The sequence below is a fragment of the Ovis canadensis genome, chromosome 18, assembly GCF_042477335.2.
Source record: "Ovis canadensis isolate MfBH-ARS-UI-01 breed Bighorn chromosome 18, ARS-UI_OviCan_v2, whole genome shotgun sequence".
Classification (NCBI taxonomy): domain Eukaryota; kingdom Metazoa; phylum Chordata; class Mammalia; order Artiodactyla; family Bovidae; genus Ovis; species Ovis canadensis.
The window spans coordinates 82,135,688-82,148,968 of record NC_091262.1 but is presented as its reverse complement, the minus strand read 5'-3'; positions in this window follow the sequence as shown (position 1 = coordinate 82,148,968).

The window sequence follows — 13,281 nt, the reverse complement described above, 5'->3', positions numbered from 1 at the left end:
CAGCAAGGCGCGCGGTGGGACGCCGACGGTCCCGCTGAGAGGAGACAGGTCAGCACTAACGCGGGAAAGTGCGGCCCGGCCTGCTGGACGCTGCTCGGGACCTGCCGCCTCTTTCCCTCACCGCGAGCCGCGGGAGCCCCGCCGCAAAGTCTCGGGACGGCGCCGCTGCCGCCAGCGGGGGTCCGCCGCCTGGCCCTCACCTTGGTTCGGCGCCGCAGGAGGTGGCTGGTGAACCCCAGGATAATCTCCGAGTCCAGGCAGAGGGCCCCCATCTCCAGCAGGCTGGGCACCTTGCGGGGCGCGCCACGGGGCGGCTCGGGCGGCCCCGGCAGCGCCATGGAGGAGCCGAGCGCGGGGAGCGCAGCGCGGGGAGCTGGCCTGAGCTCCTCCCGCCGCTGCAACCGCCGCCTCCTCCCCGCCCGCGCGCTCACTGGCCGCGCTCCCGCCGCCGCCGCGCTCAGCACGGGACCGCCCGCCGGGTCCCCAGTCCTCGGAGGCCCGCTCCCGCCGCCCCTGCGCTTGCTCCGTGCCGCGCGCCCCCGCGCTCCGGCCCCTCCCGCCCGCGCCGACAGCGCCCCCTTCGCCCGCGCGACGAGCTAGACTCCCAGACACGCAGACTCGAGGAGCCGGGCGGGGGGCGAAAACCCTGCAGGCCATGGGGCGGAGGAGGGGGCCAGGACCTGGCCTGGGTCTGCACCCCTCTGCTTCGCGCGCCTCCTAGCCGCTGCTCTGACTGCGAAGCACAACGACCCGGAGGCATCGCCAAGCGGGATTTCGCCAAACCGACCTCCAGTCTTCCCAGGGGACCCTGGCCACATGTAGGGAGCCCAGTGACCTTGCGATCCCCCCTCTGCATGCAGCTACCCTATCCGGGGTCCCTCCTCGGAAGCCCTCCATCCCACACCGCAGCCTGAGCCTACGGACTCCTAAGGCCCGCCCCGCCAGGACCCCAGAGTGCCCCCACTCCAAGGACCCCGATTCCGCACGCATCTGCAGCCTTCTCTGCCCTTGACCTGGCCCCCTCCGGCCGATCCTGGGACTCATCACTGGCTGGAGGATCCCTGCTCTTCGCCGGGCGCGACCAAGGGTCAGAGTCAGTAGCAGGACCCTCGGGGAGCAGGGGGTGGATTCCACCGGGATACAACTTGGGTCGAATCCCGCGCTCCTACTATGCGCAGCCCCCAGCCTCGCAGGCTGGCGGGGCAGCCCCTAGGGGCTCAGACGGGGCGGCGGGACACCTGCCTGGGGAGGATGGCGCCCCAGGACAGGGTAGACTCAATAAGTTAGGCCCACGGGGAGGTCTTTGGGAGTCAAAGCAGGGGAGGGGGTATTCGGGACCCCGCCAGGGGGAGATGAACCTGAACAGGACCTGGAAGGTAAGCAGGCGCAGAGGGACGACAGAAGCGCCGAGGGCCTGGAGGTCTCAGCGCCGGGACCTTCCAGAGGCGCAGGCGCGCTGTCGGCCTGAAGTGACGCCGGGCCAGCCTCGCAGCCACCTCTGCGCCCTGGGAAGGACCATGAATCTCTCGCCCCCAACTCTTTATCTGCCGGGGGGAGACCCTCCTGCTTCCCGGAGTTCCACCACTGACATTCCTAGTGGCAGACGGAAGGCTTTATCTCCACCTGACTACACGGATGGGCTCGCCATAAACGCCTTATCTGCCGGGCACAGGACTGCGGGACCACTGCTCTGCCCCACCGGGGCCTCGGGTCAGGCGAGACACCCCAGGGAGAGCTGCCCGCCCCCCCTGTCCTTGAGGCCAGCCCTGGCCTGGGGCAGAAATCGGGACAAGCCCTAAAGGGGGCCAGAGTCTCCCCTCAGCCCCCTCCTCTCTGCTCCAGAAGGCCACCCCAGGGACCTCCCAGCCTCCTCCCTCCCGCTCGGACAGGCTCTGCAGAGGACTGTCCAGCCTCCCCTGTCCTCCCAGCACCCTGAGCCTGAGGGGGCTTCCTCCAGTGAGCCCTGCTCTTCTGAGAGGCGGCCACCACCACCTCAGTGGATTGATTAAAGCCATCATGGGGATTTTTTTAACATTTAATTTACCAAGCACACCGCGGCCAGTCAGAGCTGTCCCCAGGGAAATCTAGGCCAAGGGAGCAAAAGAGAAAAACCCCTGCAATTGAGCAGAGCTCTGACAGGATTAATTGCGGGACTCAGCTTCCAATCAGACCCCACGTGGCAATATTTCAGGAAGGCGGGAGGACACCAGGCTGCAGCGGTCAGATTCCTGAACTGGATATGGGGAACTCAAGCTCACCACACCACTGCCACCATGATCTGCTGGGGACACTGGAAACCACCCACCCACACACACACACACACACACACACAGAGCCACATGACACCCAAGTTCCTGCCAGGGATTTCCAGCCCACCCCCAGCCAGCCTTTCAAAGAGGGGCCAAGCCCTTCCAGCCAGCAGTCTGATCTTCAGAAGATGAACACCTGCAGCCGTTTCTCCGTGATGGTGGGAAACTGGACGAGTCGGGGAGTGGGCAACAAACACTAACAGTTGGTCCTTGGTGAGAGTAGACACAGGTCAAAGGCCGGGGCTCCTGGAAAGACGCCCAGTGTGCGCTGCATGGCCAAGTGTGTGCTTCTGGAGAGCGTTTATGCCCATCAAAGCCTGGGCCTTTCCTGGGGGAGATGCTGCAGGCAGGCAGGAGTTGCTGCTTCAGTGCAGAGGAGAGGGTGGGCCAGGGAGAGGCCGTGTGGTCTTAACTCTCATCCAGTTTTTAGCCATGAGTTTCGGTATTTAATCAAGAGGTCAGGAAGGGCTGGAGTGCCTACGCTGCCAGACACAAAATTCTCTGAGGTCTGAGACCTAGAACCACACTCAGCATGGAGCAGCCCCTCCTGCCCCTTCCACGGGCAGCGTGGGGGAGGAAAAGGGGGCCTGCAACCTTCCCAGCCTCCCCACGTCTGGTCAGCTCCCCCGGCTCCCCGTCAGCCCCCATCCAGAAGGCTGGGTTCATGCCTGGAGCGGGAATTTTGCCTCCAGAGGGCAGCCCATGATGACAGCCTCACTGTGTCCATGAGAGAAGCCCACCTCAGCTCAGGGCCTGGGCCCCTGGCCAGGCTTTGTCCCTCCTCCTCCTCCTCAGCTCCCAGGCTGGGGTGGGGCAGGCTTCGGGCTGGGAGCAGGTCAGCCTTTTTGCCAGTTCTCCTGGGGAGGCTGAGTGTGTGACGGGGTTTGGGGGGGGGGAGGCACTCATCTTATTCTCACAACAACCCTAGAAGCGGGTGCTGTTTCAGCCCCTGCCACACAGTAGAGAAAGCAGGCAGAGCACGAAGTCGCCAGAATGCCTCCCAGTTAGTCTGGATCGAGGATGTGTGCAGGGAACCCCTCCTCCCGGGGCCTCAGTAGCGCCTCTGTGCGGGGCAGGACGGGACCTTGGCCTGGGGGCTCCCCTCCTGTGGTCAGAAGAGGAGGTGAGGATAGTCAGCTCCCCTGCCCCAGCCACACCCCACCAGAGTGGAAGGCAGGATAAGGTAGTCAAATCGTAGGAGAGTGAGAACAGCAGGGTGGGGCTGGCCCCCGAAGAACAAGGACCTCACAGGGGCCAGCCACTGCCCCCTGCCCACCCTCCGCCCTACACCCCCGCCCAGCATCCCAGGCCAGGAGGAGCCCCAGGCCCAGAGCGAAGGATCCCCCTCCTGCACAGTGGTTTCAGCACCACGGCCAGCGCCAGCAGAGTGGCTCCAGCTGGCCCAGAACCGCCCCTCCACTCTCTCTACAAGTCGGGTGGGGTGGGCTCAGGGAAGGCCAGCGGACAAGGCCGGAGCGGGGGTGGGGTGGGGTGGGGGGGGGGCGGGGGGCGGGTCTTGGGTGTTGGGTTTCCATCACCACCTGCTCATTCATTCACTCAGTTCAATCACCCTGGAGCCGTCCTTGACTCCTGCTGGCTCTCACCACCCTTGGGTCCTATCCATCAGCATTTCCTCTTCCTGCTCCCTTGACAGAATGTCCAGAGGCAGACTGGTCTCCCAGCCTGCGCTGCCCAGGCCCCGTCTCAGCCACTCTCACGCTTACTGCAGAGGCCTCTCTCTGGATGGCTCTCTGCCATCCCCTTGGATCTGGTCTCAACTCAGCAGCCAGGCAAGGCTCTCAGCAGGGGAGTGAGCTCACACTGCTTCTGCTCACAGTCCCGGGAGCCCCCGCTTCCCACAGACTCCTCGCTGTCGCTGGGCACACCCCTTCTGGGGCTCACTCTGCTGTTCCCGCTACAGGGGACGCTGGTCCCCAGACATCCACTCTGCTCTCTTCTCTTTTCTGGAAGGTTGTCTTCACAGCAAAGCCCTCCTTACCCACCTCACCTAAATCCCCAACCCCTCCCAACTTCCCCCAGCACTCCAGTGCTCTAGGCTTCCTCCTCAGCACCTACCGTGCTTACTGTGGATGTCTCTTATTTGTCTTGTTTATGGTCTATAACCCCCATCAGATTCATTGGAAGGACTGACACTGGAGCGCCAACTCTTGGGCCACCTGATGCAAAGAGCCAACTCATTGGAAAAGACCCTGATGCTGGGAAAGAGGAGGGCAGGAGGAGAAGGGGACGGCAGAGGATGAGATGGTTGGATGGCATCACCAACTCAGTGGACATGAGTTTGAGCAAGCTCCAGGAGATAGGGAAGGACAGGGAAGCCTGGCGTGCCACAGTTCATGGGGTCACAAAGAGTCAGACATGACTGAGCCACTGAACAACAATCCTTATTAGAATATCCGCTGTTCCTCCCACACCTGGCACAGAACGGGTACACACTGATAGCTGCTGAAGAAACAAAGGCCTGAGCGATTCCCGGGCATGCTTTTTGTTGCCAACTCCGGGTGATTTCCTAATGCAGAGGGTCCCTGCCCTCCACCCCAACCTAGCTGCAGCCCCTGCCAGCCCCCTGCCTGCATGCCTGCTCTGGCCTCCTCACTGGCTCCTCCCCACCTCCCACGCCATCCAGAACAAGGCCACAGGGCCAGACACTGACCCTGGGATGACTTGACCAGACCCACCCAGCCCAGCCCTGAGTTGACCAGCCTGAGGACACTTCCTGGTGCAGTTGGAAGCCTTTCTGATCTGTCTGCACCTCCCCAGCTCCTGAGAGGGGATGTGCGTGACACTGAGTGGTCCCTAAGCCCTATAACCAGTGGCCTCACTGTGACAGGTACACTCTGGCCCACCATCCCAGCCAGCCAGGGCTCCCAGCCCTGCCAGAAATCCTGAGAGACCTTCCATGGTGCCCCCCTTAAAGTGGCAGCCCCTCAGCCAGTCAACCCACAAGGTGCCCAGCCAGGATCTCCTCCTCCTTTTCGGAGCTCAGCTCCTTTGCTTCTTTTGTCCTCTTTGCCTGGATTTCCCCTTCACAGCTGGCCAACTCCAGCTTCGGATCACAATCAGATGCCACCTCTTCCAGGAAGGCTTCCAGCCCAGGCAGAACCAGTCCTGGCACTCCTGCCACATGGGGCACAGATATCACCGACTCCCCGGTATCAGAGAATGCTTAAGGGAGACGGGAAATTAGCCCGAAAGGTCACCAGGTAGCAGGAGCAGAGCCCCGCCTCCCGGGCTGCCTGGGTTGGTGGGGCCAGACAGGAGAAAGCAGGACTCTGGGAAACCAATCCCCTGCAAACACACGGCCACGGACGCAACAGGGACACTGCCACTCATGGCCAGCAGAGGGCGCCCCTTGGCCGCAGTCTCTGATGAAAAAGACTTCAATTAAGAAACTTGTTTCCCTCTTACACAGAGGGGAAAGCTGAGGCCCCACGAGGGGCTGCAGCATCCCAGAGTGAGAGGTGAGAGGTGAGAGGTGCCAGTCCTGAGGCCTCCCCTCCGTGTGCCTTCTGGTGTCCCCTGCCCACCTGCCCACTAAGCCCTGCTAATCCCTCGGGCCTCCCCCAACCCCCAGCTCTCTCCTCCCCCTCCCCCAGGTCTTGCTCCCTCTCCTGCTAACTCTCAGAGACCTGGGCTCAGCCTCTAGCTCCAGGGCAGGCAGTGACTGAGGCAGAGGGACCCGGGGGTCAGGGGTGAAAGCTGGGAAGCTCTGGGAACCCCCTAGTGCAGGCACATCACCGCTGCGCCAACGTGCCAGAAAAGGCCTTGCTGCTTCCTGAGGACCCCATCTGGGTGACTGTCCCACACAGAGCCCTGGGACACCGCCCGGGCAGAGTCCAGCTCTGCCCTGGACCTGCAGAAACCAGGGCTGGACACACAGGTGGGGGCCTTGTAAGCACAGGCGCTGTGTGTGTGTGTGTGTGTGTGTGTGTGTGTGTGTGTGTGGACAGTGTGGTGCATCACATACACTGAGAATGAGCACATCACAAGCTGGTTGCTGAATGAATAAAGACAGGGACACTGAAGGAGCCATACCCCCCAGACCCTGGGGTCCAGGCAGCACCACTGACCACGTCAAGTGCCTGCCTCAGGAACCCCATCCCCACAGCCCACGTGGGTATGGCATGCGGGTTCCTCAAAGAAAGCAGAAAAGACGCTGAGCTCCATGAACTAAAGTACAGAGGAAATTCAGATAACATAAAATGAAGCACTTGGAAAATAAAAATATGAGGCAAATAAAATTCGAAAGAAAGACTGAAGGAAAAAGTCAAGGAAATAGCCCAGAAAGTAGAGGGAAAAGAAACAGAAAAATAAGAGGGTGGGGGGAAATTTCAGGGAAAAGAAATAGAAAAATAAAAGTGGGGAAAAGAAAAAAATTTCAGGGAAAAGAAACAGAAAAATAAGAGTGGGGAAAAGAAAAAAATTTCAGGGTTGAGGTGAGAAGTTCAATGTCTGAATGATAGTAATTGCAGGGAAAAAAGAACGGGGAAAGTATGGGTAAGGAAATAATGGGAAACAAAAGCAGAACTAAGGACTGAGGATTCGATGGCTTCCACAACAGAAAGAAAGAAAGATCAACATCTTTGTGAAATTTCAAAACAACACGAGGAAAACCCACAAGACACTAAAAGCTTGTGGGAGGGACCCACATGGCAAACGAGCTGCAGGTTGGCCTCCAACTTCTCAGCAGCAGCAGTGGAAAGGCAGCGAGATCGGAGCAAAGTGTCCGAAATACTGAGGAGAGAGAACTCCGGCCTCGGATTTCTATACCCAGCCAAACTATCGACTGAGCGCAAAAGTAGAATAAAGACCCCCCAAAAAGTAGAATAAAAACAAAAAAACTTGATTTTCCCCTTTCTCCAAGTTCCCGGAAGATGGGCTCCCCCACAAATCAGGAACTAAACTAAGGATAAAGGGAACATGGGATCAGGGACATGGGGCCCCAACCCAGGAAAGAGGTAAAAGGCATTTCCAGGATGGTGAACAGACGTTCACAGGTGTAAGGTGAGTCACGAGGATCCAGACTGAAGCAGGCGTTCAGGGCGATCTACAAGAACGCCTTAAAGAAAAGGGAGGGAGGGAGGGAGACAAGTTATGTAATGTATTTGGACACATTTAGGAAAGATTTAAACTTTCATCACAGAGGATGGAGTTAGTCACTATTACATAGAAAACTATGCAAATTTTAAAAATGAGGAAATAATAATAAAATGGGGCAATTATTTTTTAATTAAAAGCTGTAGCGGAAAGGAATGGTGACATTGTATGCTAGCTTGGGGACTTCCCAGGTGGTTCAGTGGTAAAGAACCCACCTGCCAAGTAGAAGACAAGGGTTTGATCCCTGGGTTAGGACGATCCCCTGGAGAAGGAAGTGGTAACCCACCTCCATATTCTTGCTGGGAAATCCCACAGGCAGAGGAGCCTAGCACGGCACACACCATGGGGCCACAGCGAGTCAGACACGAATGAGTGGGCCAGGCAACAACATGCTAACTTGGGGAGAGGATACGTAGGGCAGGAGGCTCCTGTTTTTTCCTAACAAGCTTTATATTGATAATTGTTATTTGACTTTTTAAATTACATAAACGCTCAAGGTTAATTTTTAATTTAGAAAGGTGAATGAAAACACCCTTCTGAACAACTCTAGAGAAAACCCCGATGGAAACTACGCCAAAAGCAATGGAGGGCTTTCTATCACCACCCGTGGGCTGAGGCCAAAGGGACGGCAAAGAAACGTGAATCCTCATCTGAATGTGTCCAAAACAAGGAAGGGGCTTGCCTGGTGGTCCCGCGGTTAAGGCTCCATGTTCTCAATGCAGGCGGCACGGGTTTGATCCCTGGTCGGGTAACTTAGATTCTGCCTGCTGCGCTGCATGGCCAAATAAACAAAGGAAAGCTTTCGCAAAATGGCCCAAGTGTCACCTTGCCCGTGGCATGTCACTTGGGCCTGTATGCTGGGGTGTCCTCCCCAGGCACTCTTCAGGCATGGTGGAGATTTAGCCCAGAGCTAAAGAAAGGCTGAATCTTGGAGGGAGGAAGACCAAGTGCCTGGGGGGTCCTCTCTCCCAGGACTGGGCTGGCTCTGCTCCTTAGACAACCCCACCCCCAAGAAGCTACTCCTGGGGGCGGCCGTCTCACACGCTTCTGCTGAGGTCAGGCCCTCGGGGAAGTTGTGTGTGTGTGTGTGATGACCTACACAAGCACTTAGGTTGTCTGTGATGGAGTCCTCCAGGCTCCAGCCTGAGCCGGCAGAATCCAGCCTCGGGGGTGGTCAGCAGGAGGAGCCCAGAAGAGATGGAGCTCCAGGTGAGGGCAGGCTGGAGACCGCTGGGGTGTGTCTGAAATAACCTGTCATCCCTCAGGGACAGCCAGAAGCATTTCCGGGAAAGGACCGTGGCAGAGTGTCAGCAGCTGCAGGGGGAGATTTGAGCTGGTGTTCTTGGGGTAACCGGAGGAGGAGGTGATTTTGAGTCAAGATAAAGCATCAGGGACCAGATTCACACCTCCACAAAAAACATCCTAAATGGGAGAAAATAAAGAAACAACAGTTCAGGGGACATCTAGTCTCAGGCCCACCAGGGCAGGGATCCCTGGGCCTGCGCTGGCCCCGCCCACTGCCCAGAGAGGGCTGCCTGGCATCCGCACAGGAAGAAGGCACAGGAGGATCTCCCGGGCATCGCTGGAAAGAGGGGTCCTGTCAGAAGCCTGGGGAAGTCAAGGCTACAGGGCGGAGTCTCGAAGAGGAGAGCTGCCAGACCTCCACGGCCCTGGCGGGCAACGGAGACCCCTGAGCCTCTAGCCAAGAGCCCGTCATTGTGCGCAAGAAAGGACGCCCCAAAGCCTGGGATGCAGCCACCGGAAAGGAGGGGGAGGAAAGGCACCCTCGCTCCTAACCATAGTGGGGGCTGAAACAGACATGTGCGGATCGTGTCCGCAGCAGCATCGCTCACAGCGGCCAGGGGGAACGGATCAGCAGGCTGTGGTCCAGTCACACAGTGGAACCTTGTGTGTGTGTGTGTGTGTGTGCACACACACACAGGCACATGCGCCCAGTTGCTCAGTCATGTTGGGCTCTTTGCAACCCTTGGACTGTCGCCCGCCAGTCCATGGAATTTTCCAGGCGAGAATATTGGAGTGGGTTGCCACACCCTCCTCCAGGAGGTCTTCCAGACCCAGGGGTCGAACCCATGTCTCTTGTGTCTTCTGCACTGGCAGGTGGATTATTTACCATTTCGCCACATGGGAAGCCCCAGAGGAACATTGTTCGGCCTTAAAAAAATGAAGGACATTCTGGCACCTGCTACAATATGGATGAACCTCAAGGACTTCTGTTCAGTGAAATAAGCCAGTCACAGAAGACGGAAATACCGCGCAGCTCTGGTAGTCTGGGGCCACTGTCTTAGTTCTTACAGACAGAAAGAAGAATGGTGGGGCTGCGGGCTGGGAGAATGGGAGAGAGGACACTGTTGTTTGACGGAGACAGAGTTTCAGCTTTCCAAGATGAGAAGTTCTGGAGATGGATGACAGTAATGGTTCCACAGTCGCGTGAGTGTGCTTAATCCCACAGAACTGTATGTTTAAAAAATGGTTAAAAGAGTAAACTTTACTTATTGTATATTTTCCCATATTTTTTTTAAAAAGTCTTTAAAATACGCTGGGAATGGTGTGTGTTCCCACCAAGCAGAAGGAACGGCCTCAGTCATTTGCCAGACATGCAGCGGAGGACTCAGAAGGGGGCTGCTTCACTGCCAGGAGACAGAGTAAATGCTTAACGGACCCTGCCTACAAAGCTAAAAGCAACACGTGGAAGAATCAAAACTCTCTGCTGGTAGCTCAACTGCGTCCCAAAACAAGGCTCACAATGTTCGCAAGTTACAAATCTACCCAGCACCCAACCGTGAAAGCCACAATGTTTGGCAGCCAATCAAAAATGACCAGGCACGAAAAGAAATGGAAAACTGTAAAATGGGGAGAAAAATCAGTCAGTAGGAACAGGCCCAGAGAACCCTCCTGCACGGTTGATGGAATGTGAACGGATGCAGCCGCTGTGGGGTTTCTTTAAAAAGCTAAAACTAAAGCTATTGGATTGGCCAAAAAGCTCGTTTGGGTTTTTCTGTAACATCTTACAAACGAACTTTTGGCCAACCCAGTATCATATGATCCCGCAATCCCACGCCTGGGCATATATCCAGAAAAGGTGGAAACTCTAATTTGAAAAGATATACCCACCCCAATGTTCACAGAAGCCTATTCACAGTAGCCAAGACATGGAGGCAACGTGCCTATCGACAAATGACTGGATTAAGAAAGTGTGTGTGTGCGTGTGTGTGTGTGTGTGCGTGTGTGTGTGCGCGTGTGTGTGCGTGTGTGTGCGTGTGTGTGCGTGTGTGTGTGTGTGCGTGCGTGTGCGTGTGTGCGCGTGTGTGCGTGTGTGCGTGTGTGTGCGTGTGTGTGCGTGCGTGTGTGTGTGTGCGTGTGTGTGTGTGATACATAATATATATAAAGGGACACACAAAGGGGCGTATAAAGAGTGACGTTTGCAGCAACAGAGACGGGCCTAGAGATTATCACACCAAGTGAAGTAAGTCAGACAAAGATAAATGTTACCTATCACGTAAATGTGGTATCCAAAATCTTAAATCTGAAAAAAAAAATACAAATTAACTTATTTAGAAAGCAGAAACAGACTCAGAGACATAGAAAACAAACTCATGGTCATCGAAGGAGAAAGTGGGGGTAAGCCAGAAGTGGGATTAACAGATAACATTCTGTATAGAACAGATAAACAACAAGGATTTGCTGTATGATGCAGGGCACTATGTGTAATATCTCTTGTAATGACCTATGCACAGTGCAAAAGGACCTGGAGAAGAGCATGCACATACATGTAAGCTGAATCACGCCACTGCACACACGAAACCAGCAGCGTACTGCACGGCGGCCACACTCCAATAAGGACCCTCCAGCGCTGCAGGCAGATTCTTCACCATCTGAGCAACCAGGAAAGCCCGATAAACGCCACACAAACACAGAAAGACAGACTCAGAGACGAGGCAGACGGCCAAATCAGCTGACAGGAACTTCAAAGCTAGTTTTGTAACTTTATTTCAATATGTTCAAGAAGATCTAGGAATGCTTGAATGCATCAAGCAGCAATATGGACACTATTAAACAGACCCTGTCAAACTTCACGGATGGAAAATCTAACGTCCAGGGTGACAAACATTAAAAAGCAGAGACATTACTTTGCCGACAAAGGTCTGTCTTATCAAAGCTATGACTTTTCCAGTGGTCATGTACGGATGTGAGGTTGGACTATAAAGAAAGCTGAGGGCTGAAGAATTGATGCTTTTGAACTGTGGTATTGGAGAAGACTCTTGACAGTCTCTTGGACTGCAAGGGATATCAAACCAGTCCATCAAAGGAAATCAGTCCTGAATATTCATTGGAAGGACTGATGCTGAAGCTGAAACTCCAATACTTTGGCCACCTGATGCCAAGACCTGGCTCATTGGAAAAGACCCTGATGTTGGGAAAGACTGAAGGCAGGAGGAGAAGGGGATGACAGAGGATGAGATGGCTGGATGGCATCACCAACTCAATGGACATGAGTCTGAGCAAGCTCCGGGAGACGGTGATGGACAGGGAGGCCTGGCATGCTGCAGTCCATGGGGTCGCAGAGTCGGACACGATTGAACGACTGAACTAACTAACTGACTAAGATGCCAATCACACTGATGAAATTAATAGCTAATTGGACGCTGCAGAAGAAACAGTTATTTAGCTAGAAGTAGAAACTATCCAAAATGAGACAGAGAAAATGAGCCTGAACAATGAACAGAGCTTCAGGTGGCTTTGGATCATCCTAAACGTGGCCTAATAGATGCCACCTTAAGAGGCTAGAAAAGCAGAGCAAACAAAGCCTAGAGCAAACAGAAGATGGGACAAAACGGCTTCTTGATTTGATCAGTAAAAACAGCAAACCTCTAGCAGACTGAGAGGACACAAACCGTCAATATTAAGCAGTGAGGGGGGCGCCTCCCTGGTGTTCTGGTGGTTAAGACTCTGAACTTCCCCTGCAGAGGGCTGGGGTTCCATCCCTGGTCAGAGAACTAAGATCTCACATGCCACGAGGCATGGCCCAAAAATAAACTTTCTAAAAAAATTGAAAAGAAGGGAAGATGGAACTTTGCTACAGATTTCTACAGATGCCAAAAGAATGATAATGAAGCGTCACACCTAACTTTACACCAAAAAATCTGACAACTTAAACCAGCAGATTTCTTGAAAGATACAAACTGATAAAACTCACTCCAGAAGAAACAGATAACCTGAATAGTCTTACGTCTGTTAAAGATACTACATTTGCATTTGAAAACCTTCAAAGAAAGAAAACGTCAGAGCAGGGCAGGGGTGAGGGAGGGGGTTTAGGGCTGTTGGGGAAGGGAGGAAGGAATTGCCAGGGGCCAGGCTAACCCCGTTGGGTGGTGGGTCTGCTCCTTATCTTGATGAGGGTGAGGGTTTCACAGATGTAGGCATTTGGCAGAAGTCATCAGATCGTGCACTTTAAACACCTGTTGCACTTTTTACTATACCTTAAGTATACCTCTAAAAACTGGAAAAGTGAAGGAGAGGGTGATTCCCAACTGGAGGGCTCGAAGAAAGCTTACTTGGCCATGTGCCCCATCCGTGGCCCCTGCAGCCGCTACGGACTCCAGCAGGTGCTCTGACAGCCTGTCACAGCGGCCCCCGAGTCCTCCCAGAGTGGACATTGACCAAGTTACCGAGCGTGTGAAGAGTGTCCCTCCCCCTCTATGAAGGTTCTCAACCTCAGAGGCACTTGGAGTTAGATTCTTGCAGTCTGGTGGGGGCCCCTCAGCAGGTTGCCAGTGCAGTAGGGATGCTGCGGACAGAGGCGCTGACGGGCTGTGCCTGTTCTGGGCTCTTGCTGCCC